Source organism: Hyla sarda, chromosome 13 (genome assembly GCF_029499605.1).
Source record: "Hyla sarda isolate aHylSar1 chromosome 13, aHylSar1.hap1, whole genome shotgun sequence".
NCBI lineage: Eukaryota > Metazoa > Chordata > Amphibia > Anura > Hylidae > Hyla > Hyla sarda.
In genome coordinates, this window is record NC_079201.1 from 5,851,170 (window position 1) to 5,875,045 (window position 23,876).

General features: G+C 43.0%; 2 protein-coding genes across 5 annotated transcripts in view; one reads left to right on the forward strand and one right to left on the reverse strand.

The window, feature by feature from the left end:
- The window catches only part of LOC130297601 (heparan sulfate glucosamine 3-O-sulfotransferase 3A1-like), a 191,701-nt gene extending 184,997 nt beyond the window's left edge, over positions 1-6,704 (reverse strand). Inside the window, exons 1-2 of the transcript XR_008849614.1 lie at positions 6,685-6,704; positions 5,742-5,880 (exon numbers count right to left, since the gene is read on the reverse strand). The gene's annotated coding sequence lies outside the window, so the exon portion shown is untranslated. The remainder of the gene's footprint in view (positions 1-5,741; positions 5,881-6,684) is intronic.
- Positions 1-23,876, forward strand: part of LOC130297600 (protoheme IX farnesyltransferase, mitochondrial) — a 492,900-nt gene that overhangs the window by 217,106 nt on the left and 251,918 nt on the right. The window lies entirely within an intron of this gene.

Sequence of the window (23,876 nt, forward strand, 5' to 3'; positions counted from 1 at the left end):
GGAAATTCTTTTCTTTTTGAATTTCTTTTCTGTCTGTCCACAGTGCTCCCAGCAGAGAGCACTGTGGACAGACAGAAAAGAAATCCAAAAAGAAAAGAATTTCCTCTGTAGTATACAGCTGCTCATAAGTACTGAAAGAATTAGAAAATTTTAATAGAAGTAATCTACAATAATGTTTAACTTTCTGGAGCCAGTTGACTTAAAAAGACCTAAAAAAAAAAATGTTTTCCACCGGAGTACCCCTTTAAAGGAATATGATGACCTCTATTCTCCATCCTGAGGCACAATAAGAATGACATTCAGAAGAAAATCAAGCCCAATCCTTGCAATGTCTCTTTCCTATATAACTGAGGAATGTTTACGGCACCATTAGCGCTGGTATCAGTGGGGACTGGGATTGCTCTGTAAAGCACATTTATGAGTCGATCAGCCCCAACTGCACAGCAGCAGAATACGGCAATTAACAGCCATCAAACGCCGCCCAAGTACAATCAATGTTGTATTTAGTTCTTTTACTGCGGTGTTAGTAAATTCCTATAAAACTATTTCGCAATTATAGGAGGTTTTGTTTCATCTACATTTGCAGGGCCCCCAATGGGCACCTGGGGAATATCCTAGACCCCATATAAGAAAATCGTAAAAACCCTTGACAAACAATTTCAGCCAGTGAAATCCAGTAAGAAAAACCAGTCCTGGCTTACATGACTCTCAGTGCAGGTCCCATAGAGAATTGTGACACCTCTCTCTATCCAGATCACTGACACCCATAGAATAAGCCTTTTATAGCAGAGCAGAATTATGGAACAAGGATGGTGGTGTGGGGGAGAGGGGGGCGGGGGAAGTGCAATACATTTATTTAGCTATAATTTAGGGTTATGTAGTCGTTTTACAATCTAAGCTTTAATGCTGTGGTTTTAGGGAATCTTTTAAATACAAAAAAAATTATTTATATGCCGATGTTTGGTAAAGAAACAAGCTGGAAAAAAACTAACACTCAACATCTAAAGAAATGGAGATGTAAGTTAAATGGATACATTTCTTGGAACATAAATAGAGTATATTGTAAATAAACAGATGATTATGACAAGTAATAGATACATTCCTTCATACATAAATACACGATACTTTACAGGGAGGGCCATTTATATGGATACACCTTAATAAAATGGGAATGGTTGGTGATATTAACTTCCTGTTTGTGGCACATTAGTATATGTGAGGGGGGAAACTTTTCAAGATGGGTGGTGACCATGGCGGCCATTTTGAATCCAACTTTTGTTTTGTCAATAGGAAGAGGGTCATGTAACACATCAAACTTATTGAAAAAGAGGGAGAGACCAATGGTTGGAGGGTGAATTAAATGCACAGACAATAAACCACCAAAGGTGGTCCAAAAAATGATGCGCACGGACTTAGAAAATTACCTTCACTCAAGGCAGACAGGTAGTACAGGGGGTCAAAATCTGATGGCTAATGTAAACTTAGTGGTAAGAACTGAAATATTTGAGCAGCAATTGATGTTACTATAAGAATATAGGGTATATTTATTAAGTTCTTTTTATATCAATTTGTTATATTTTTATGGATCATAGTTAAAAAAAACATTATTATTAGATATTGGCATCATAGGTAAGTTAGTATATAACCTCTGAAAAACAAAGTCGGTTGTGTTAAAACTTCCATGTTAATTAGCACAAAGCATGATGATAATTATATTTAATAATAATATTAGTAGGTATATAGGATTCATAAAGAGGCAGAGAAAGTAAAACCTTCATTGAGTCGTTTAGGACTTTGTAACTTGTAAATCCATCTTGCCTCAGTGCGCAGCAACAACTTGCCCAGGTCTCCTTTCCTGGGACCCAGCTTACTTTTGATAAATCCCCAGAATTGTTACTGGGATAGGGCTCCATTGTGGATTTCCCACATATGTCTGGTTAATGGTGTGTCGCTGAGATGTTTAGAAATTCTTCTGCAAAATTGCTGGATAGTTTTTCCAACATAAATTTTGTGACAACCACATTCCGCAATATATACTATCCCAGATGTCTGGCAATTTATAAAATCTCTTATTTCATATTGCTGGTTGTCCACTGAACTGATGAAGGTTTTTTGGGAACAAACTTGCAGAACGTGCATCTTCAGCAAGGGAAGGAGCCCACTACTGGAGAGGTCAACCAGTTATCAGGGATTTTTTCGGAATAGTGACTTCTCACTAGATGTTCACGTAAATTCTTGCCCCTTCAATAGGTTACTGAAGGGTTTGCAGTAATTTCCAGATCAGCCAAAAGGATCGGCCAATATTTTTACAGTATACTTTTCACTATTGTTTTGGTCAAAATTTCCAATACATCTGATGGTTTGTTGTGTCATATTGGTACTGTTGTTTCTCAATAATTCTTATCTGTCTGTCGCCCTGGCATAGGCCCTATACAATGTTTTCTTAGGGTATTCTCATTCTGTAAACCTCTGTAGGAGGATATTACTTTCTTTCTGAAAGGTGTCATCTGCAGGTATTGAGAGGAATTCCTCTTTTCAGTGGGATTGGATGGAAACTAGTCCATTCCAGAAAACTATTGGGGGAGGTGGGTTTACGAAAAAATTTCGTTTTGACGCTGCCATCAGACTCCAGAGAAATTGTTAGGTCAAGAATATTGATAGTAGTTGTGTGGATTTCAGACATGAATTTCATACCTATAGTGTTAGTGTTCAAGGTTAGTGTTCAAATTTGTGAAAAAGTGATTTAGTGGCATCCCAAAAGAGTGAAATATCGTCTATATACCGACCCCAAAATAAAATGTGCTTAGTGAATCCAGAAAGGTGCTCAGAAAAAAACAATAGTATCTTCCCACCACCCTAAAAACAAATTTGCCTAGCTTGGTCGACACGCCGTGCCCATTGCAGTGCCTCTTCTCTGAAAATAAAAGTGCTTATCAAACATAAAGTAATTATGAGTGAACAGAAATTGTAATAGTGATAAAACAAAACCATTGTGCTCAGTCTATTGTGTGCCTCTAGTGCAAAGAAAGTGTCGGATCGCTGCTACACTCAGATCATGTTGTATATTCATATAGAGCGATTCCACATCTAGGCTAGCTATCAGTGTGCCTAGCGGAAAATGCATTTCCTGCAGCCTAGTGACAGTGTCTTGTATGGAAGGATGGAGGGATGGTAAAGTGGCCACAAAGGGGTCCAGAAACTGGTCAATATATAAACGTATCCCCTGAGTTAAGTTGTCATTCCCCGAGACAATGGGGTGACCAGGGACAGTGCCACAGTGGGTTTAGCATTGTACAAGACATGAAACTCTTCATCAGTAATGAGATTTTGGCTTCTTGTAGTAACCTATGGAGTTAAGCAAGAAAATGCTCAGTGGGATTCTCTTTCAATCTGGTATACATCTCAATCTCGAAGTAATCGAAGGACCATGGCTTTAGTCACATTAAATCATCAAAACAATGTTACCCCCCCCCCCCTTACCGGAGGGCTTTATGGCAATTGTATCATTCGTCTCCAATTCACGTAATGCTTTTGTCTCATTAGGTGTTAAATTCATATCAGTCCTAGATCTGGAGGGCTTTAATTGTGTCAATTCATTACAAACCATACGTACAAACGTCTCAAGAAGGGGTCACTTACTAATGCCCGTCTCACTCTCCAATAGTAGCAATTGCAAATCATTAAGTACTTGTTCCTCACGTCGAGATCTGACAGTTCGATTTTGATCGCATTGGAGGTGAAATTTATGTAATGCCAGCTTTCTGCCGAACAAATTTAATATCTTTCACCCACTTCATACTTGGGTGTGGACATAAAAGAGAGACCTTTCCTCAACACAGACACCTGGTCTGTGGTTAACGTTATTGCGGATAAATTACAAATCTGACAATCTGAACCGCTATTTAGTATCTCTGCAAAGGGTGCGCCCATTTCTCTCTGTCTCTCAGTTGGACCCCCATTCCTAAAAAAGGAGAAGCAACCATAGTGGCTCCATTGTTGGGAAGAGGCTGTCCCGCAGCCAAGAGAGGCTCTGCTGTTGTAATAATGGGTTGTTGTACCTCAGTCTCATATTCCAAATCCTTACATACTGTACCAATGGTCCAACAACCCATTATTACAATAGCAGCGCAGGTGTTAGGCGCAAGCACATATATCATGTTAAAGAGCAGGAGGAGCTGAGAAGATGATACATACAATACAGTACAATCTGCAGGTATCATGTTATAGAGCAGGAGGAGCTGAGCAGATGATATATACAATACAGTACAATCTGCAGGTAACATGTTATAGAGCAGGAGGAGCTGAGCAGATGATATATACAATACAGTACAATCTGCAGGTATCATGTTATAGAGCAGGAGGGGCTGAGCAGATGATATATACAATACAGAACAATCTGCAGGTAACATGTTATAGAGCAGGAGGAGCTGAGCAGATGATATATACAATACAGTACAATTTGCAGGTATCATGTTATAGAGCAGGAGGAGCTGAGCAGATGATATATATATATATATATATATATATATATATACATATACAATACAGTACAATCTGCAGGTAACATGTTATAGAGCAGGAGGAGCTGAGCAGATTATATATACAATGCAGTACAATCGGCAGGTAACATGTTATAGAGCAGGAGGAGCTGAGCAAATGATATATACAATACAGTACAATCTGCAGGTAACATGTTATAGAGCAGGAGGAGCTGAGCAGATGATATATACAATGCAGTACAATCTGCAGGTAACATGTTATAGAGCAGGAGGAGCTGAGCAGATGATATATACAATACAGTACAATCTGCAGGTAACATGTTATAGAGCAGGAGGAGCTGAGCAGATGATATATACAATACAGTACAATCTGCAGGTAACATGTTATAGAGCAGGAAGAGCTGAGCAGATGATATATACAATACAGTACAATCTGCAGGTATCATGTTATAGAGCAAGAGGAGATGAGCAGATGATATATACAATACAGTACAATCTGCAGGTATCATGTTATAGAGCAGATTAGATATATATATACAATATAATCTGCAGGTATAAGGTTAGAGAGCAGGAGGAGCTGAGCAGATTAAGAAATAGTTTTGTGGAAAAAGTTTCAGGATAACTTGTGAGTTTTATCATGAGACTTTCTGCTCATTCGAGTCGTTAAGTGGGCGGTCCTGCTCAGTGATTCACAGCTGTCAGTACATGTATGAGTAGAATCACTCATATGCTCTACCTATGTGGGAAAATTACCGTAAAGAGAATGTATGTTTGTTTGTTTTTTCTGATTAGAACCAGATCCTGATCTGTTTCTATTTTCTGATCATGTTTTTTTTTTTTTTCATTTTTTATTCATTTATATTTGGGCTGCCATCTTTCCTGATCTGTTTTTAACAGCACTTGGAGAAATCCTTTACAGCAAGCCCCATAGACACAGACAACGATAGATAGGACATGCTGGGGGTGCTCTGTGACCTTTAAAGAGGTCAATCCACAGGGAGGAAGAGGTTGATAAGTAAGCTTCATCTATTGTCTTGTACAATTCACTTTCCAGCTGACTCCTCCTTATCATCACAGACAGAACAGGAAGTCTCAGCTTAGTTTTAGGCCTAGTGGCCAACATGATTACTGCATATTTCAGAATTATTTTATAATATTGGATATTTATAATTCTTATATTTAAACAATAGTTAATTTTCTGATGACATAGTATTGCTGACCTCATCCAGTCTCATTCCTTACCCAAAAGTCATAAAGGCATGGAAGCCAATGGGGTCATTTAGAATCCAGCTGACTTTTTTACCAGCAGCGGAGGGCCCCTTTTCTTTTTGCATCGCCATGAAAAGTTTATAAGAGTCCAATCCTTTTTAATTCATTCCATCTGTAAATGAGTAAAGTGATTACATAGGGACTTTTAATGTTGCCAACTATCTCACTGAGCGACCTTTGTTTTGTGTAAGTATCCCTGCGAGCTGCCTCCCCAGATCACCCGCTCTATAAAGCTCCCCTTGTTTGAGGCTGCGTGATGTCATATGTGTACTGATACGGCTGCAAGGCTTTCCCTTAATGGAGACCATTACATGATGATTGACTTCACTGACTACACCAGGCACTTTCAAGTAGGAAAATAAGCATTTAGCTTGGTTAATAGAAGGTTTCAATTAAAAGAAGAAAACCGTAATGCCCCGGGAGTCAGCTGGGGGTGGAGAACGCAAAGTCTCAGAGTGACCTAAGTTAAGATTAAGGTTTGTGCGCAAAATGCCAAGATCTAACAAAAGGGGGTTCAGCGGTGGCTGCTGCATGATGCCTAAAGGTGCTTCTGCTACAACGGAAGACGCTAGTACTGTGGTGTCCAAGCTGTGGCCCTCCAACTGTTGGAAAACTACAACTCCCAGTAGGCCCGGACAACCAGTGGCATCAGTTGTAGCCATTGATCTGGCTTAGAACTGAGCCAGATGGCTGTGAAAATGTAACGGCACCCTAACATAGATCTCCAAATAGTTATCTCCTATACACATATATACAAGATATGATTGGGGTACCCTCAATGGGTGGGCACTGTACCCCCAATATAATACAGTACAGCACATGTGCAAAGCTGGTGCTCCATTCTCTATGGGCCTTCTGACCATTGCTGAGTGCTCCTGTTCAGTGGGGGTGCCAGTAGGCAGGCTATTACTCTTACCGTGCAAGCAAGTGTATACCATTTCATTCATTGTTGCAATGAGTATTAATTTAGTCATTGACTGCATGGTGATGTCACTGGGTGAGGATAGTGAGGTCATACAGTCAGTACAGTCACAGAGTGAGTGCGGTGAGGCCTCAGTCTATGTATCAGGATGGATGATGATGATGAAGTCACTGTGACATTTGAGCTTGTGGGGGGGGGGCAGGATGGATGTCTGCCCCCATTAAAAAAAAGGGGGTTGAATAACAGCGGGTAACATCAGTAATGCAGCCGTGAGGTCTTTGTTTGTAGCTGGGTGAAGGTTTCCTAGAGTGGTCACCATGGGTTCACACCATTACGCAGGAGCTTAGCCTGGGATTGGATAATGGATGTTATTCCAAGACATTATTTTTAACAAATATACTACTCTTGCTAGATGTGAATGCTTTACCACTTTGGTAATATATTTTCTATGGAGGGCACATCTGTAAACTGGAAGGAGTGATTACAGCTCCGGATGACACGACTGCTGTTTATTTTGGCCGTCTCATCAGTTAATGTCGCCTTCATTCAGGGTCATTTCTGTTCGGATCAGAGCCGTCCCCTCCCAGTTTAATAACCGTCCACAGTAGCCAATTGAGCGCATTACCGCCAGTTGTTTTTACAAGGCCGATATTTAACGTAAGTAGCTGAGCACATTATTCAACTCACGTCAGGTATGGAGTCAGTCAGGACATGAAAGTATTGGCCAGGCTGCAACTACTGTTCTCATTTAGAAAACATATCTCTCAGCTACTGACATAGGTAATGGGCTTAAATGTTGATTTTAACCCTTGATGAGGAAAATTATTACCAGAGAGAGACACAGAGAGACTGTTGTGGGATTGGATGATAGCTTTGGCCCGGGGGGATGTCTGTACATGTATGCAAAACGTGGTGAGAGGACAAAGTTGAAAGGTCAACAAGTCCATGAAACAGTAGGTATACTCAGCCATGGACCATAACACGATCGTCATCACATAGACCGCAAATCCAATATCTGAATGGCATGTAAATTGGACTTTTCTGCCTCAAGTGTCCTAACTAGGAAAATATACAGATTTTATAATGTTTACAGAAAGAACCAAAAGTCAACTAAAGGCCCCCTTTTTATTTATAACTTTGGTTTGGATTTTTGTTTAAGAGCTGAGGTATGTGCTCTCAATTCATCCAAGTGCAAGTTAAAAGTGCATGTTTTTTGGTTCAAAAACTTAGGTGCACAGTGGTTCATCAGGGAATAATCCTCTATATAAATTAGTAGGAACAATGGCAAAAGATACTCTATTTGCACCTTACTCATGGGTTCATTTTATAGCAGAAACCAAGACATAGTGTCTGACCCAGTGTACGATTATCATTCAATTATATTGATGTTTATCAGGTTCTATTCTGAATTCTGCTTGGAGATTCTGTCTGAGCGGCCACCACTGAAACCCTTTGGAGCTAGGACCACTTGGACCTGCATCATCACCATTGCACGTAATTCTGCCGAAACAATGGACATGTTTATTCTATCGGCGGATCAATTTCAGCAGCGGAATTTCCGCTGCTGAAATTCTGCAGTGTGAAAGGGTCATTGGAAGGACCATTCACACCAATGTAAAAGTTCATACAGCTGAATTTCCAAATGCTATTCCGCACACATAAAATCCATAGTCCGAGTATACCCTAGCTCTCTTCTCACTCTACATGCCATCTATAGTGAAGTACTGAGTAAATCATCCCAGCACAGTGCCAGCTTGTAACTAGCCAGACAACTAAGGGAAATAAAATACTTGTGCGTGTACTGTTGGCAGAAAATTCTTATAAAATATCAGGTACACTTTCGCATTGATATCTCTAGTAAGGCTGCAGTTAAAACAAATTAACATAGTATATACTCTGTAGTACATTATAGTTATATAGGTGGAAGTTAGGTTTTATGGCCGCTCCATAAATACCGGCCGAGTACAGAAGTAATTGGACGCGTTTCATAGAGTTTTGCTATCTGCTGCGCTTCCATATGGTGTCGATATGTAAATGCGATCCCATTCTCTGCTATATTATAGCAACTGTCTAGACTCTCCGCTGAGTGCTATAACACATGTTCTCCACCGCCTCAAAATTGGTTACAGAAACCACTATTATTACTAGTAATTACAGGACCCTTATTCTCTTAACGTGTTTTCCACCGCCTCAAAACGGAGGCCAAGAAGGCCAGAGGGAGGCTAATATTTATTTTCAGAGCGGCATCCCGGCGGACACTCTAAAAGTCACAGGTCATTATTGGTGAAGCTGAAGTTGTGGGTTACCTCTGTGAGGTATTGTTAGCAATGGGTATTATTCGGCTTCTGAGACGTCCATTAAACCCCCCTGTTTGGCTTAGTCCTGATACTTTGTCTTTGCAGGTCCTCGACTCAAACGTTTCCTTATGAAAACAAACTGAGGTTTTACTACATTCTCTTTTTTTTTTTTTTGCTGGAAATGTTCCTTTTAATTATTATACCAATAATTTGCAGGTCATTTGTTTTCGTCGCCTCATGAGAGGTCTGCATAACACGACCCCCATCCATCTGAGGACTGACACATACTAATATAGGGAAAGGCTTACAGAAACCCTACGTCAGCTCAATGCTTTAGCTGTAAAAAAATTATGTAGGGCTACGAAAATAAGATCCCTTATAATGACTAGGGCATCCGATATAGGGCTCAAAGCTGGAGAATACTATCAACAGGCCTCTATGTAAGGTCAGAGTAGAACCAACTATGAATGACAGGACCTATGCCGACCTCACATTCATAGTAGATATCATATCATGCCCTGGCTATGTTATGCTTTGTGACCCATAGGCCCTGATTTACTATTGTAAACCTGACCTGTATTGTCTGGTTGTGCACCAGAATTATGCGCATTTAGCCACAAACTGTGTCTGCGCCAGAATTTGTGCCAAAAAAGGAAATAAACCCGACCAACTATCCATGTTACTCAGAAAACCCAAAAAAGGGGCGTGGCCGCCTGGGAAATGGGGTTTCCACAGAAAATGTGGTGGATTTGAGCTCTAAAAAACCCCACAGCTCAGAGCAGGTGTAAAGAAAAGCAAAACGTATGGAAACCTTAGTAAATACTGTGGAAAAATACTTGTAGGGAATTAAAACCCACAAAGGAAACTACACAACACTCTTCGTAAATCAGGGTCATCGACTTCCACAGGGCTCTAGAACAGTGTTTTCCAAACAGTGTGTCTCCAGCTGTTCATGGCTATGTCTTGTGTATGAGGCCTAAGAGAACAGTAAGGCTACGTTCACACACCAAATTTTCTGCTCAGAATTCTGTGTGAAATTCTGTATGAATTTATAGGCAATGAAATTCCTACAGCGGAAATTCTGCAGTGTGAATGGTACAGGAGAATCCCATTGAAGTGTATTGGCTATAAATTCATGCAGAATTCCATGCAAAAATTCTGGTGTGTGAACATAGCCTCAAAGGATAGAAAGATATACAAAAAAGAAGTTGCAACAGCACTCTGGGTCAAAAAATGGAGGCTCTTAGCGCACTTTTTGATCAAAACGTGTCCCCCATCCACCATGCGGAGGTGGCCTCATTTCGGATGGGACCCTAAGACTCATTTCACTCACCTCTGCTGGGCATATGGCCTCTGACTGGGTGACATGCTGGATACACAATCAATTTTAAAAACCTGTGAATAGGTAGGGGTGCACGGCTACAGAGGGGGCCGCTCCCCCTAAATTGCACAGCAAAAACAAGAAGAAAAATAGCCAGCACAACTACCTAATACACGGGTGCACGCTGCTGTGGCAAATACAGAGTATACAAAAAAGAGGGCTGCAGCAGCACTCTTGGTGGATAGGGGATCCACGCCTGGTGGATTGGGGACACGTTTTGATCAAAAAGTATGCTAAGAGTCTCCATTTTATGACCAAGAGTGCTGCTGCAACCTTCTTTTTTGTATACTCTGTATTTGCCACAGCAGCGTGCACCCGTGTATTAGGTAGTTGTGTTGGCTATTTTTCTTATTGTTTTTGCTGTGCAATTTAGATAGATATGAGATAAATGGATAGAGATGAGATAGATAGATATGAGATAGATAGATAGATATGAGATAGATAGATATGAGATAGATAGATATGAGATAGATAGATATGAGATTGATTGATAGATATGAGATAGATAGATAGATAGATAGATATGAGATAGATAGATATGAGATAGATAGATATGAGATTGATTGATAGATATGAGATAGATAGATAGATAGATAGATATGAGATTGATTGATAGATATGAGATAGATAGATATGAGAGATAGATATGAGATAGATAGATATGAGAGATAGATATGAGATAGATAAATATGAGATAGATAAATATGAGATAGATAGATAGATAGGAGATTGATAGATATGAGAGATAGATATGAGATAGATAGATAATGAGATAGATAGATAGATAGATAGATAGGAGATTGATAGATAGATATGAGATAGATATTAGAGCCTATCCCCTCCCCATGTGCATGTATATATATTTAAGTTCACCACTTTTGTACTGGTGTATTAAAATTCACAACCTTGTTGCAGATCCATAGAGCAAGACACCATTGCTGTCAAATATTATACTGTAGTATATGATGGCAACGGCTCGACACACACAGTATTTTGGCTGAAAATATAACCAAGAAAACTCTTTTTGTTCTTTTTTTCTAATGATCAGTGTGGTCTCAGCAGCCGGACCCTCACTGTCTAAGAGGTTGAGGTATACTTCAAAATACGGCTATATTTTGACCTGTACTGCTGCACATATCAGCCAGTGATATGACCCACATTAAAAAGTTTTTGGGGACTATTGCTTTTGGTAAGGGGGTGGTGGCGGGGGGGGGAGTGCCAGATGCTATGACATTATGGGGCCCCGAAATTCCTGATGGTGGCCCTGCTCATATCTATCTATCTCATATCTATCTATCTCTTATCTATCTATCTATCTCATATCTATCTCAAATCTATCTATCTATCTCATATCTATTTCCTATCTATCTATCTATCTCATATATATCTATCTTTCATATCTATCTATCTTTCATATATATCTATCTCTCTGTCTATCTGATAGATAGAGAGAGAGATAGATACATTTGACATATATAGATAAGTGATAGATAAATATGAGCTAGATAGATACATTTTAGATAAATAGATATGAGATTGAATGGTGAGCAAAGCACCTTCATTTTTCATTGTAGCAATATAGCATTTCATGTTTCATCTGTATCTTTGTGCTAACAGTGTGCTCCTGCATTCTCCTGCTTGTAGATAAATAGATATGAAATACATAGATAAATAAGAGATAGAGAGATAGATAGATATGAGAGATAGATAGATAGATATGAGATAGATAGATAGATAGAAGATAGATAAATTGATATATACAGTATAAGATAGATAGATATGAGAGAGAGAGATAGATAGATAAATAGATAGATATGAGAGATAGATAGATATTAGGGATCGACCGATTATCGGTTTGGCCGATATTATTGGCCGATAATCACGATTTTGGGCATTATCGGTATCGGCAATTACCTTGCTGATAAGCCGATAATGCCCCGCACCGCCCCCACCGCACCGCGCACGGACCCCACACACCCCCGACCCGCCGCACCGCGTCGCACCCCCACCGCACCGCCCCAGCCCCATTGCCTCCCCCATCCCCGGTTTTATAATTACCTGTTCCCGGGGCCCACGCTACTTCTGGCTCCCGCTGCGTCCTGCGTTACGCTGTGCGCAATGACGAGTGACGTGACCGTCAGTGCGCACAGTGACAGCTCAGGAGGACGCCACCGGAGCCAGATGTAGAGTGGACCCCGGGCCCCGGGAACAGGTAATTATAAAACCGGGGATGGGGGAGGCAATGGGGCCGGGGCGGGGCGGTGCGGTGGGGGGTGCGGCGCGGTGCGGCGGTAGGGGGCGCGGAGCGGTGCGGCGGTGGGGGGGAGCGGTGCGGCGGCGGTGGGGGGAGCGGTGATAGGGCTCAGGACCCCCGGACAGGGAGGGGGAGGGAAGCGGGTGGCGGCGGCGGCCTATGGCACCGCAAACGCCATTGCAGTGCATTGATTTAAAGCACCCGCTTTAAATCAATGATCTGCAGCGGTGTCGCGGGGGGATAAATAGCCGATAACTTATACTGGAATATCGGTATAAGTTATCGGCTATCGGCCCTAACCTCCACGATTATCGGTATCGGCCCTAAAAAAACGATATCGGTCGATCCCTAATAGATATGAGATAGATAGATAGATATGAGATAGACAGAGAGAGAGAGATAGATAAACTTTTTAGAGAACACTTTAGAGAAAGGATTACCAAACTCAAACATAGATTGACTGGGCAAATGTAAAATGCATTTAATGGAGATTTTACAATCTGAGGCTGGCTGTATTGACTGACAGATCTTTCACCTGTCGTAAAAATTGATTTGGGTCATTTCGGGCAGAGGCGAGGACATTTATCAGCAGGTCGTCAATGTGACATGTTAACATGAATGAATGGAGAAATAAAACGAAGCTGCACACCTCACTCCTGATCTGCTTTGTAATCCTGGGTAAATCATTACTTCATATTTTGTTGTTTTAGTTTTTTTATATGTTTCAAATTTTTTTGTTTTAAGGTTTTCACATCTTTTAAAAAAAAAAAAATTTTCTTTAACTTTTTCTGTTTAATTTTTTGTACTTACTGTAGTTTACATTATTGCTTCACAGTCTACAATAAAAGCTACAGTAAGAATATGCAAATAACATTTCAAAAATTCATAAAAGATACAATTCTATTTGAAACATAACATGTAACCCAAATATTCATATTCATGTAACTTAAATGTTAATCTATATGTTCTCTAAAATAACAGCAAAAATACTACAACTTGTTCAGCAAAAAAGAAGGTCTGAAGTAGCTAAATAGTAGATTAATCATAGAAAGTTATGGGTCACAGAAGCAAAGAGGCATAAACGAAAACATTTTCACGGCCTTTAAAGACAACATTGATTTTATCCCTAAGAGTTTATAGAAGCCGACTGGAGCCCGATTTATATTCTTTTACATCTTTTAATGGGATTCCTAATGGGATTTTTGGTAATAGCATCTAATACAGTAACATAGAAAAAAAACAAAAACAGAAACATTTGAAAAAGATTTGAGAAAATAATCATTATACAAAATAAAAAAACTTCATATATTACATTTAATTGAATTTGTGTTATTAAGAAATATCAATTTATTAAACATACACTAATCAGTCAAAAAGTTAAAACCACTGAGAAGTGAATAACATGGATAATCTGGTGACAAAGGGGCCAGTAGGGTCTGATATAATCTGGCACCTGTAGGGGCTGATATTCTAAGCAGCAAATGATCAGTCACTTGATTTTGGAAGAAAAATGATGAACATAATCTGAGTGACTGCTTAGACATCATCATTTGGCCCTTGTCACATAGAAACATAGAATCACTCTTATGGGGTGTTCCTGGTATGTAGTAGTTAGTGCCTTCAAAAAGTATCTTTTGTCCTAAGAAGGACAACGGGTGACTAGAGAAAGGGTTATAGTAGCCAAGACTCATTGATGCATGTTGGAGGTGAAGGCTAGCCTATCTTGTCCGATCCTACAGAAGAACTGCTAAAGAGAAAACTGCTGAAAAACATCCTTCTGGCTCTGATAGACAGGAGTCAGATCACACACTGCATCTTAGCTTGTTGTGTATGGTGCTGAGTTTCTGCAGACCGATCAGAGCACCCATGCTGACCTCTGTCCACTACTAAAAGTCTCTACAATGTGCACAAGAGCATCAGAACTAGACCATGGAGCAAAAGAAGAGCCATGTAGATGGCTGAGTGTATTTGCATCAATTATCTGGGAAAAAGATGGCACCAGGGTGCACTATGGAAAGGAGACAAGCCGGCTGGGCATTGTGATGGACAATATTCTGCTGGACACCTTGTGTCCTGCCGTCAAGTGTGACACGTACCACATACCATTGTACAGACCAAGTCCCCCCGCCTTAATGGCAGCGGCATCCCTAATGGAAGAGGCCTCTTTCAGCAGGATAAAGAACACGACAAAGAGATCAAGGTGGAAACTCAGCATCCACATTCCCCATATCTCAATCCAATTGATCATCTGTGGGATGTGTTGGAGAAACAAGTCCCATCCAAGAAGGCCATTGATCATATGTGGGATGTGTTGGAGAAACAAGTCCCATCCAAGAAGGCCATTGATCATATGTGGGATGTGTTGGAGAAACAAGTCCCATCCAAGAAGGCCATTGATCATATGTGGGATGTGCTGGAGAAACAAGTCCCATCCACGAAGGCCATTGATCATATGTGGGATGTGCTGGAGAAACAAGTCCCATCCACGAAGGCCACACCTCACAACTTACAGGATCTGCTGGTGATATGTTGTGCAGATACCACAGCAGTCTAGACCCTGAAAGGTCAACACAAGGCAGACCAACACAATATTAGGCACTATATTATTGGTTTTAATGTTATGTCTGTAGGGTGTAATTTTGAATTAATTTATAAATCAGTTTTTTAAAACTTAACTGTCCTGGTATATGCACCGCAAATACATATTAAATATGCCTTAACATATACCTAAACCTTCACATGACAGAAGACCTCTCCAATAGAGACATCACAAATTCTCTATCCCCTTCATTTTTAATTGCAATCTACTCGACCAAATGAGCTCCAGGATGTGCTCTCCTGATTTCAGATGCAAATGTTCTGTTCAGAGCTAATTAAGAGGGAAAGTGTTATCTTATTGCAAAAAAGAAAAAAGGGGCCGTAGTAGAGGCCTCAGCTGTGATCACCCTCCTGTACCATGCGGCCGCAGTAATCAATGCCCATTATTCATACTTGTTTAGTGTGAGGAATGATCCCCTGGTCCGCTCCTGAGAGCTCCTCACATAGACGACATAATGAGTGGATGACAAATTCCTGGGGCAGCCTTGGAGATTCTGTCTGTTCCCTCAAGCGGGTCATCTGTTTCAACGACCTTTACATACATACAGTATGTATGGTTATATGTCACCGGCAGATGGACTGCTGTGTGAAACAGTACTAATATACTAAGAAAATATCATTTATCTAATAGGATATGATTCGGGAGAGGATTTTTGTAAGAAAATATTTTGTTGACCAAGATATTTTTGAAAGCTAAAACATATTATTGGGACCACACAAAAAGATGTGAGCGGCCACACTAAGTGAGGGCTCCTGCTATCCCAGATTTAATAGCCCTGAATTCTTACCCTGTCTGGCCACTTCTCTTCTGGAAGATATCCCCGGTGCTTGAGAACTGCTGGTGGTGCCTCCGGTGGAGCTCCCGAGTCTCCCAGGGACTGCTGCTCTGGCGGTGTGAGGATCGATGAGGGTCTGCTGTGGCTGCTGGCGGGCAGCATGGTTTTCTGATCCCGGGCGGACTGGAGTGTGGAGCTTGGTGCTCTTCTTGGCTTCGGTCCAGTCCTGGTTTGTTCTTGTGGAGGAATCCAGGCTCCATCTTGGGCCTTCATGGGCGGGGCCTTCTTCTCCCCCTGGCTGCCATAGTCACTCCCGCGGCCGGCGGGAGCTTGCTGAGGGAGGAGTGGACGTTCTTCCTGTGCTGACTCTGCCTCTCCTGCTTGAAAGGTGGTGCGTTCCTCTGCTGCCTGGATGGACTGCTGCTGTGTGGGTGCCGGCCTTTGGGGTGTGCGAGCTGTGCGGCCGCACAGGGCGCCGTAGCAACAGGGGCGCCCGGCTGCCGACACAGTTAGTTTTTTTTTTTTTTACTGGCTTGTCAGTGAGTGACTGCGACTGTCACTCACTGACCGCTGGCGCTGGGTGCCCGCAAGGACTATGACCGGGCCTCATAGTCATAGTGGGCCCACACATTTCTATTAATTTACCTTTTTCTAGGGCGCAGGCCCCTTAAGAATCATTGCTGGGCCAGACAGGCCAAGGTCTGATTGGAGTAGAGGCGTCATGTGCCCCGCGCAGGCACGCACGTCTACTCCAATCACCTGACCTGTCCCTGCCTACATCCCGCGCGATCTCCAGCATCCTCCCCGGTGCAGTGACAGGAGCAGCAGAAGCCTACAAGGTTAGCTTGCACAGGGCGCCTGAACACCTAAGGCCGGCCCTGCTCCTGGGTTGCTGCTGTCTCCCCTCTACCCTGCACCTCACCTGCCTCCCAAGCTTCTTGCTGCAGACTGCTGGCCTCCTTGTGACCGGAGGGACTTTGAAGGAGTTCTCCTCTACACCATTGGAGAGTGTTACCTGTCCTGCCTGCTGCTTTGCCCTCAGTGAGTACCCTGTGTGGATTGGCTGTGCTTGCTGGGACTTGTGGTGCTTTCTACATTTGCTAGAGACTGCTATCTCTACAGAGGTTACCTGTGCTACTTGGACTGTGTTTCTAGTGCCTTTCTACCTGATCTCTGCGTGGCCCTGTCTGTCATGGGTGGCCCCCATAGCAGGAATAAGAAGTCCAAACAATATGCATAAGCCTCTCGACCAACTTCTGATGAGGATGCCTCCTCTGATGATGGGTGCTCCCGTTCCTGTGGCCCTTCTCACCAGGACCCTGGTGCTCAGACCCCGCTTGCTACTAAAGTCTCTGTGCATGCCGTGAAAGCGCTCAGCCAGTTCTCCAGACTGCAGGACCTTCCTAGGGGTGACTCTTCTAATCCACCTCTGTCATTGTTTGAGGGCTCTTCGCCTCCTCCGCAGCGACAGTCCCCTGAAAGACCTGTCTATGATGCGACTGCTATGGACCATCGGTTCTCTGAACTGTTTGCTGCTTTTAATTCCTGTCAATCAGTGATGGTGACTAAAGTGGATGAACTGTGGCAAGAATTTGTTATTCTGCGACATGAGACCCAGAATGAGGTGGAGCATAGGGTCCCTGCAGTGGAACCTACTCTCCATCCTTTGCCGGACAGAGTTGACTCACTACAGCGCCAGATGACGGGAGTTCTGGGCCGAATGGATGATATGGAGAACCGCCTGCAGCGCAATAACATCCGTCTGGTCGGCCTTCCTGAAAAGGTGGAAGGGAATGACCCTGTGTTATTCCTTGAAGCATGGCTGAAGGAGATTCTTCCAGTGAAAACCTTCTCTCCTTATTTCTCTGTTGAATGGGCCCACAGGGTCCCAGCTAGGCCTCCTCCTCCTCCTTCCAGGGTCCTCCTCGTCCCTTCCTGGACAAACTTCTACACTTCAAGGACAGGGATGCTGTTCTGCGTGCAGTCCGACTCAAGGGAGAGGTCATCTGTGATGGGAGCAGATTGTCTTTTTATCCTGACTTTTCCGTGGAATTACGCAAGCAGCGAGTGCAGTTCACTGAAGTCCGGTCGAAACTGCGTGCCAAGGGATACCGATATGCGATGTTATATCCTGCTTGCCTGAGAGCGGTGGATAGAGCCCCCACTAAGTTCTTCACCTCCCCGACTGAGGCTCTTCATTGGGTTGATGCTGCCCCCCCTGTTAGACCTCCTGATTGAACTGTCCTGGACTGTTCTGCTCATGGCTGTCCTCACCCTATATCCCTTAGTTAGTGGTTAGGGAGTCAGGCAGACCCTAAGAGGAAAGCCCTAAGTTCTGGTTCTCCCTAGGGTTTCTCCGGGTAGTATTCCGTAGTTACTGGCCATTTTAGTGTTTGTGGCTGGGTGGCGGGAGGGTTCAGGTATTAGTATTGTTTAAAGTTTACTTGGTGTACTTCTGACACTTCGCAGTAGTATTTAGGGTATAGATCAGCACTGTGTTAGGGCGTAGACTTTTTCTATGTCCCGTTTAGTGTTAGACAGGGAATTCTGGGGAATGTTTTGCTTATGCTTTGTTTCATCTGTTTATGTGTTATGTGTTTGTGCCCTGTCTGTTTCTATGTTGATTGCATGTGGTGTGTGTGGTCCCGGTGCTTTCTCCTTCTTTCACCTGGTCCTCCTTTAGTCCATCCTGCTTTTGTCTCTAGATGTCTTTAGAGATGGGGAGTTGGGGACCCTAAAAGTTATTAGCTGGAATGTTTGGGGGCTTAACTCCAAGTTCAAGAGGGCCTTATGTCTGGATTTTGTGAAGCGTCACTCTACTCACATCATATACCTGCAGGAAACTCATATTATGGGCCAGAAAGTTCTTGCCCTGAAGAGAGCTTGGATAGCGCGGGGCTATCATTCCTCCTTTTCTAATTACGCTAGAGGTGTCTCTGTTTTAATTACTAAGTCCTTGCCATTGATTGTTTCTCAGGTAGCATGTGACCACTTTGGGAGGTTGTATTACATTGTACTCTGGGTTCTTTGTTCTTGTCTCCGATTATGTGCCTTTGCCTTTTTAGGTCTCTGTGTTGGAGTTGATTACTAACAAACTGTTGTCTTTTTCCTTCGATCCTGTCCTTCATAAGTGATTTCAATGTGGCTCCTGATCCTCTGCCCGACTCTTTTAATACGAGGCACTTGACATTGGGCCTGACTGACCTCTGGAGGTAGAAGTACCCGACTGCATCTTCTTTTTCCTTTTACTCTGCGGCCCATAGGTCCTTTTCTCACATTAATATTGCTCTGGCATCCCAGGACCTCCTCCAAGGGGTAAGAGATGTTTCCTACACCACTAGGGGGATCACAGACCACTCTGCTATACTTGTAGTCCTTAACTTAGGTCCTAGTCCCCCCCTTCCCGTGTTTGGTGCATGCATCCTAGCTGGCTGCAGGCCGAGGTTGTTGCGGAGGCTTTAGGGGTTGCCCATGCTGAATACTGGGAGCATAATGCTCTTATCCGGACCCTTTAGTTCAATGGGATGCGTACAAGGCCACGGTGAGGGGCGCTTTTATAGCGGATGTAGCGGGTCAGAGGAGAATTAGGTCGGCTATGGAGAGCAAGTTTCTGCAGGACGTGAGTGCTTTAGAGGCGGATTATATTAGGGATCCCTCTCCTGATAATGAGAAGGCGTGGGCCAAGGCTCAGAGGTCTCTTTTAGTTGTCCAGAAGGATAGGGTTCAGTTGCGGTTAGTGGACAGGGAAGCTGCCCTATTTGAGTTTGGGGACAAGAATGGGAGGTTTCTGGCCTACTTGGCGAGAGCTAGCTGACCTGATGCCTCTATCCCATGTATTAGGGGTGGGGATGGTTCTGTAGTGTCTCCCCAGTTGATTAACTCAGTCTACAGGGACTTTTACTCCTCCTTGTATTCTGCCCCTTCTAAGCCCTGTCAGGGGGAAATTTAGTTTTTCCTATGTGAGCTATCCCTTCCCATGCTCAGTCGTGCGCAGGCGGAGGCGTTGGATGCTCCCTTTACAGTTGAAGAGGTGGAGCAGGCCATTAGTGATCTTCCTCATGGGGAAAACCCTGGGTCTAGATGGGATGATTGGTGATTGGTACAGGATGAATGAGGAGAGGCTGGCTCCTATCCTCCTTAAACTGTTTCACTCGATGGCTGTTGGAGATTCTCTTCCTGACTCTATGAGGGAGGCGTTGATTGTGGTACCCCCCGAGCCATGAAAGGACCCGTTGTTGCCTGATTCATATAGACCTATGTCCCTTTTAAATGTTGATTTTAAGATCTTGGCTAGAGTACTTGCTACTCACCTACGTGGTGTCATCTCCTCCATCATTCATCCTAACCAAACTGGGTTTATGCTGGGTAGAGCTACTGATGTGAATGTAAAGCACCTGCAACTCAATATTGCAGCGGTAGGGGAGGGTTTTCCTACTGGAGTGGTAGTTAGTCTGGATGTCTATAAGGCCTCTGATTCGGTGGTGTGTCCATATTTGTGGGAGGTCTTGGGTGCATTTGGGTTTGGGCCCCGTTTTTGTGCTTGGGTTTGTTTTTTTGTATGGTAGCCCTAGGGCCCGCATCCGCAGTAACTTAGATGTTTCTGCTCCCTTTCTCCTAGGCCGTGGAATGAAGCAGGGGTGCCCACTATCTCCCTTCCCTTTTGTGCTAGAGGTTGAGCCTCTGGCAGCAGCCATTCGCAGTGACCCCACTATCTGTGGTATCCCCAGGGGTTCTATTGTAGAGAAGGTTTCCCTTTATGTGTAGTGTACTTGGCGGATGTGGAAGGGTCTCTTCTGTCTCTAATTGACCTACTTGACCGGTTTTGTTAGATTTCGGGCTTACGGGTCAACTGAGCTAAGTCCTCTGTAATGGCGCTCTCACCTGGGGTTCCCCTTCCCTCCTCTCTTCCATCTCTTGTTTTAGATACCTAGGGGTGGAAGTCACGGCATCCCTGACGGATTATTTTCCCCTAAATTTGGAACAGCTCCTATGCTCCACTGTGGAGCGGTTGAAGGCCTGGTCCTCACTCCCTCTATACTTAGCTGCCAGGATCAATATATTCAAAATGATTTACCTTCCTAAATTCCTTTACCTTTTTCACTTAGCTCCCCTGATTCCTTCTAAGAAATATTTTAATACACTGTGTGGTGCTCTGGGATCCTTCTATTGGCAGGGAATGCCTCCCAGACTTGGTCAGGCTCTTCTCCAGGCTCTTAACCGGCAGGGTGGCTTGGCTGCCCCTGATGTCTATAACTATTTTCTTGCCTCTGGTCTATGCTGCGTGGTGGATCGACCTAGATATGTCGAATTTGGCTACAGCCTTGGCTGGAGTGCTTATAGATTCCTATGAAGCTCTTCCTAACTCACTAAACAGTTATCACTCTTGCTCTTCTTTTCTTATCCCTCTTCAAACTATAGCTAAAGTGTGGTCCGTGGTGTCGGGCAAATTTCCGCAGCCTCTGGTATCTCCTAGGGCACCCTTGTGGGGGAATGTGCATTTTCCTCACCTGCATGGGTTACATACAGGAGGCCGGTTTCTGGGGAACTCATGGAGTCAAATTTGTGATTCATTTGTTTGGAGAGGATCAGGTTTTCTCCTGGGCACCACAGATCTTTCTAAACCCCTTTCTCAGTCCTATGCTCTCCTTCAGTTGGTGGGACCTAGCCCTTTCTCTGAAGCCTTTCATAAATGGGTGGCTGATATCTCGTATTTGTCTCCGGTCGGTCTCAGATGTGCCCTTCTTTACTGCTGAAGAATGTTTATTTATACCTTTGACTTCCTGTAATTATTGTGGAGTCAGTCCCTGGGACCTATGGAGGCTGTTGTTTATGTTCTTTTTACCTTGTTGGTAATGTCTGTTCTTTAAAGTGCAAAACTATATAAATACTTAAAAAAAAATACCATAATGTTTTTCAGATTGTTCAGGAATTATGGCAGTATGAAGGTCTCATGACTAGAGGGGATCTGCGTCATCTTAATCAGTTACAAAAGTCCTTAAAGGGGTGGTCCAGGGTGCATCCTGCTTTTTTTCTCAGCAATCCGGGAATGCAAATCACTGGCCAAAGTGGGTCAACCATACTGCCAGAGTATACCTGAACAAGGGTTTCCTGTATGTTGAAACACATGCTGAAAGTGCTGATCAGTCAGGATCGAGTGCTGTTGAGGCGGACATGGTGGGTGATTTTTTATTTCTATACCAGTCTGAGGCCTTATACAAAAATTTTTGGGGGCCACATAATACATTTAAGGTTTAGGTACAAAGTGTGCAAAGGTGTATCATAGCTTTAGCAGTTCATAAGTGGTCAGTGACCTTTAAAGGGGTTATCCAGGAGTGTTTTTTGATAGAAAGTAGTCCTGTTTTTCTATTCCTGGATAACCTCTTTAAGTATACCTTTAGAGTAACTTGATGGATGGATGTATACTTCATACTGATCTTGTGGGTATTGTCTTTGTACCCATAAGATCAGCATACTCCTGCCACAACTGCTGGAAACAGCGATGACTCCCAGCTGTTAAACCCCTTAGATGCCACGGATGGTAGTAACAATGACATGTAAGTTCTTAGAGAGAGGGAAGGGCTTCCTATGTCAGACCATTGGCCCTAGCCTATAAACATGGGATACTAATGGGTTGTCTTAGAAGCTAGTGGCCTTATAAAAGCTCCCAGGACTGCCATCTTAGCACTCCTATCAGGTCAATAAACAGGCAGACATAATGCATGGCAGTACAGAAGTATTGTAGAGTATGATACCAGTGATAAAACAATCAAGTCCCCAAGTTGGAATAAGAACAAACCAAAAGCTTAATGACATTATATATCATAAAAACTCTTTAACAAAAGCACATTTTTCCCTTTCATATTTGATTTATTATATGGAAAAAAATGAAATAAAAAACATACAAACATGAATAATGACATTTTCACATTATTTAACCCACATATTATTTGCCATTAGAGAAAAAAAACAGAAATATTGTTTTTTTTATCCTACCCAGAAAAAGGTAAAGGGGTATGCCGAAGGAGAAATAATGTTTTCAAATCAACTGGTGCCTGAAAATTATACATTGTGCTAAATTACTTCTATTTAAAAAATGTAACTCTTCCAGTACTTATCAGCTGCTGTATCCTCCAGAGGAAGTTGAGTTGTTCTTTTCAGTCTGACCACAGTGCTCTCTGCTGCCACCTCTCTCCGTGTCAGGAACTACCCATAGCAAACCTCTCCTGCTCCGGACACTTCCTGACATGGACAGAGGTGTCAGCAGAAAAGAACAACTCAACTTCCTGTGGAGTATACAGCAGCTGATAAGTACTGGAAGGGTTAAGATTTTTTAATAGAAGTAATTTAAAAATCTGCATAATTTTCTGGCACCAGTTAATTGAAAACATTTTTTTCCCTCTGGAGTACCCCTTTAACCCAGTAAACACAGTAAAACAGACCCAAAAAAACAAAACTGAAAAAAATATGTACCGTATTTTTCGCCCTATAGGACGCATCGGCATATGAGACGCACCCAATTTTAAAGGTGCAAAATCTAGAAAAAAAAAGATTCTGCACCCAACAGTGATCTTCAACCGGCAGACCTCCAGATGTTGCCAAACTACAACTTCCAGCATGCTGGGAGTTGTAGTTTTACAACATCTGTAGGTCCGCAGGTTGAAGACCACTGGATAGGAGGTAGTACTCACGTGTCCCCGCCGCTCCGGACCCGTCACCGATGCCCTGGATGTTGCTCCATCGCTGTCGCCGCGTCCCCAGGGTGTCACCGACGCTCCGGACGTCAACTTCCCCGGGCTCCACGCTCTCCGTCGCTGTCATCACGTCGCTACGCACGCCGCTCCTATTGGATGACGGGACGGTGTGTGCGACAACGTGATGAC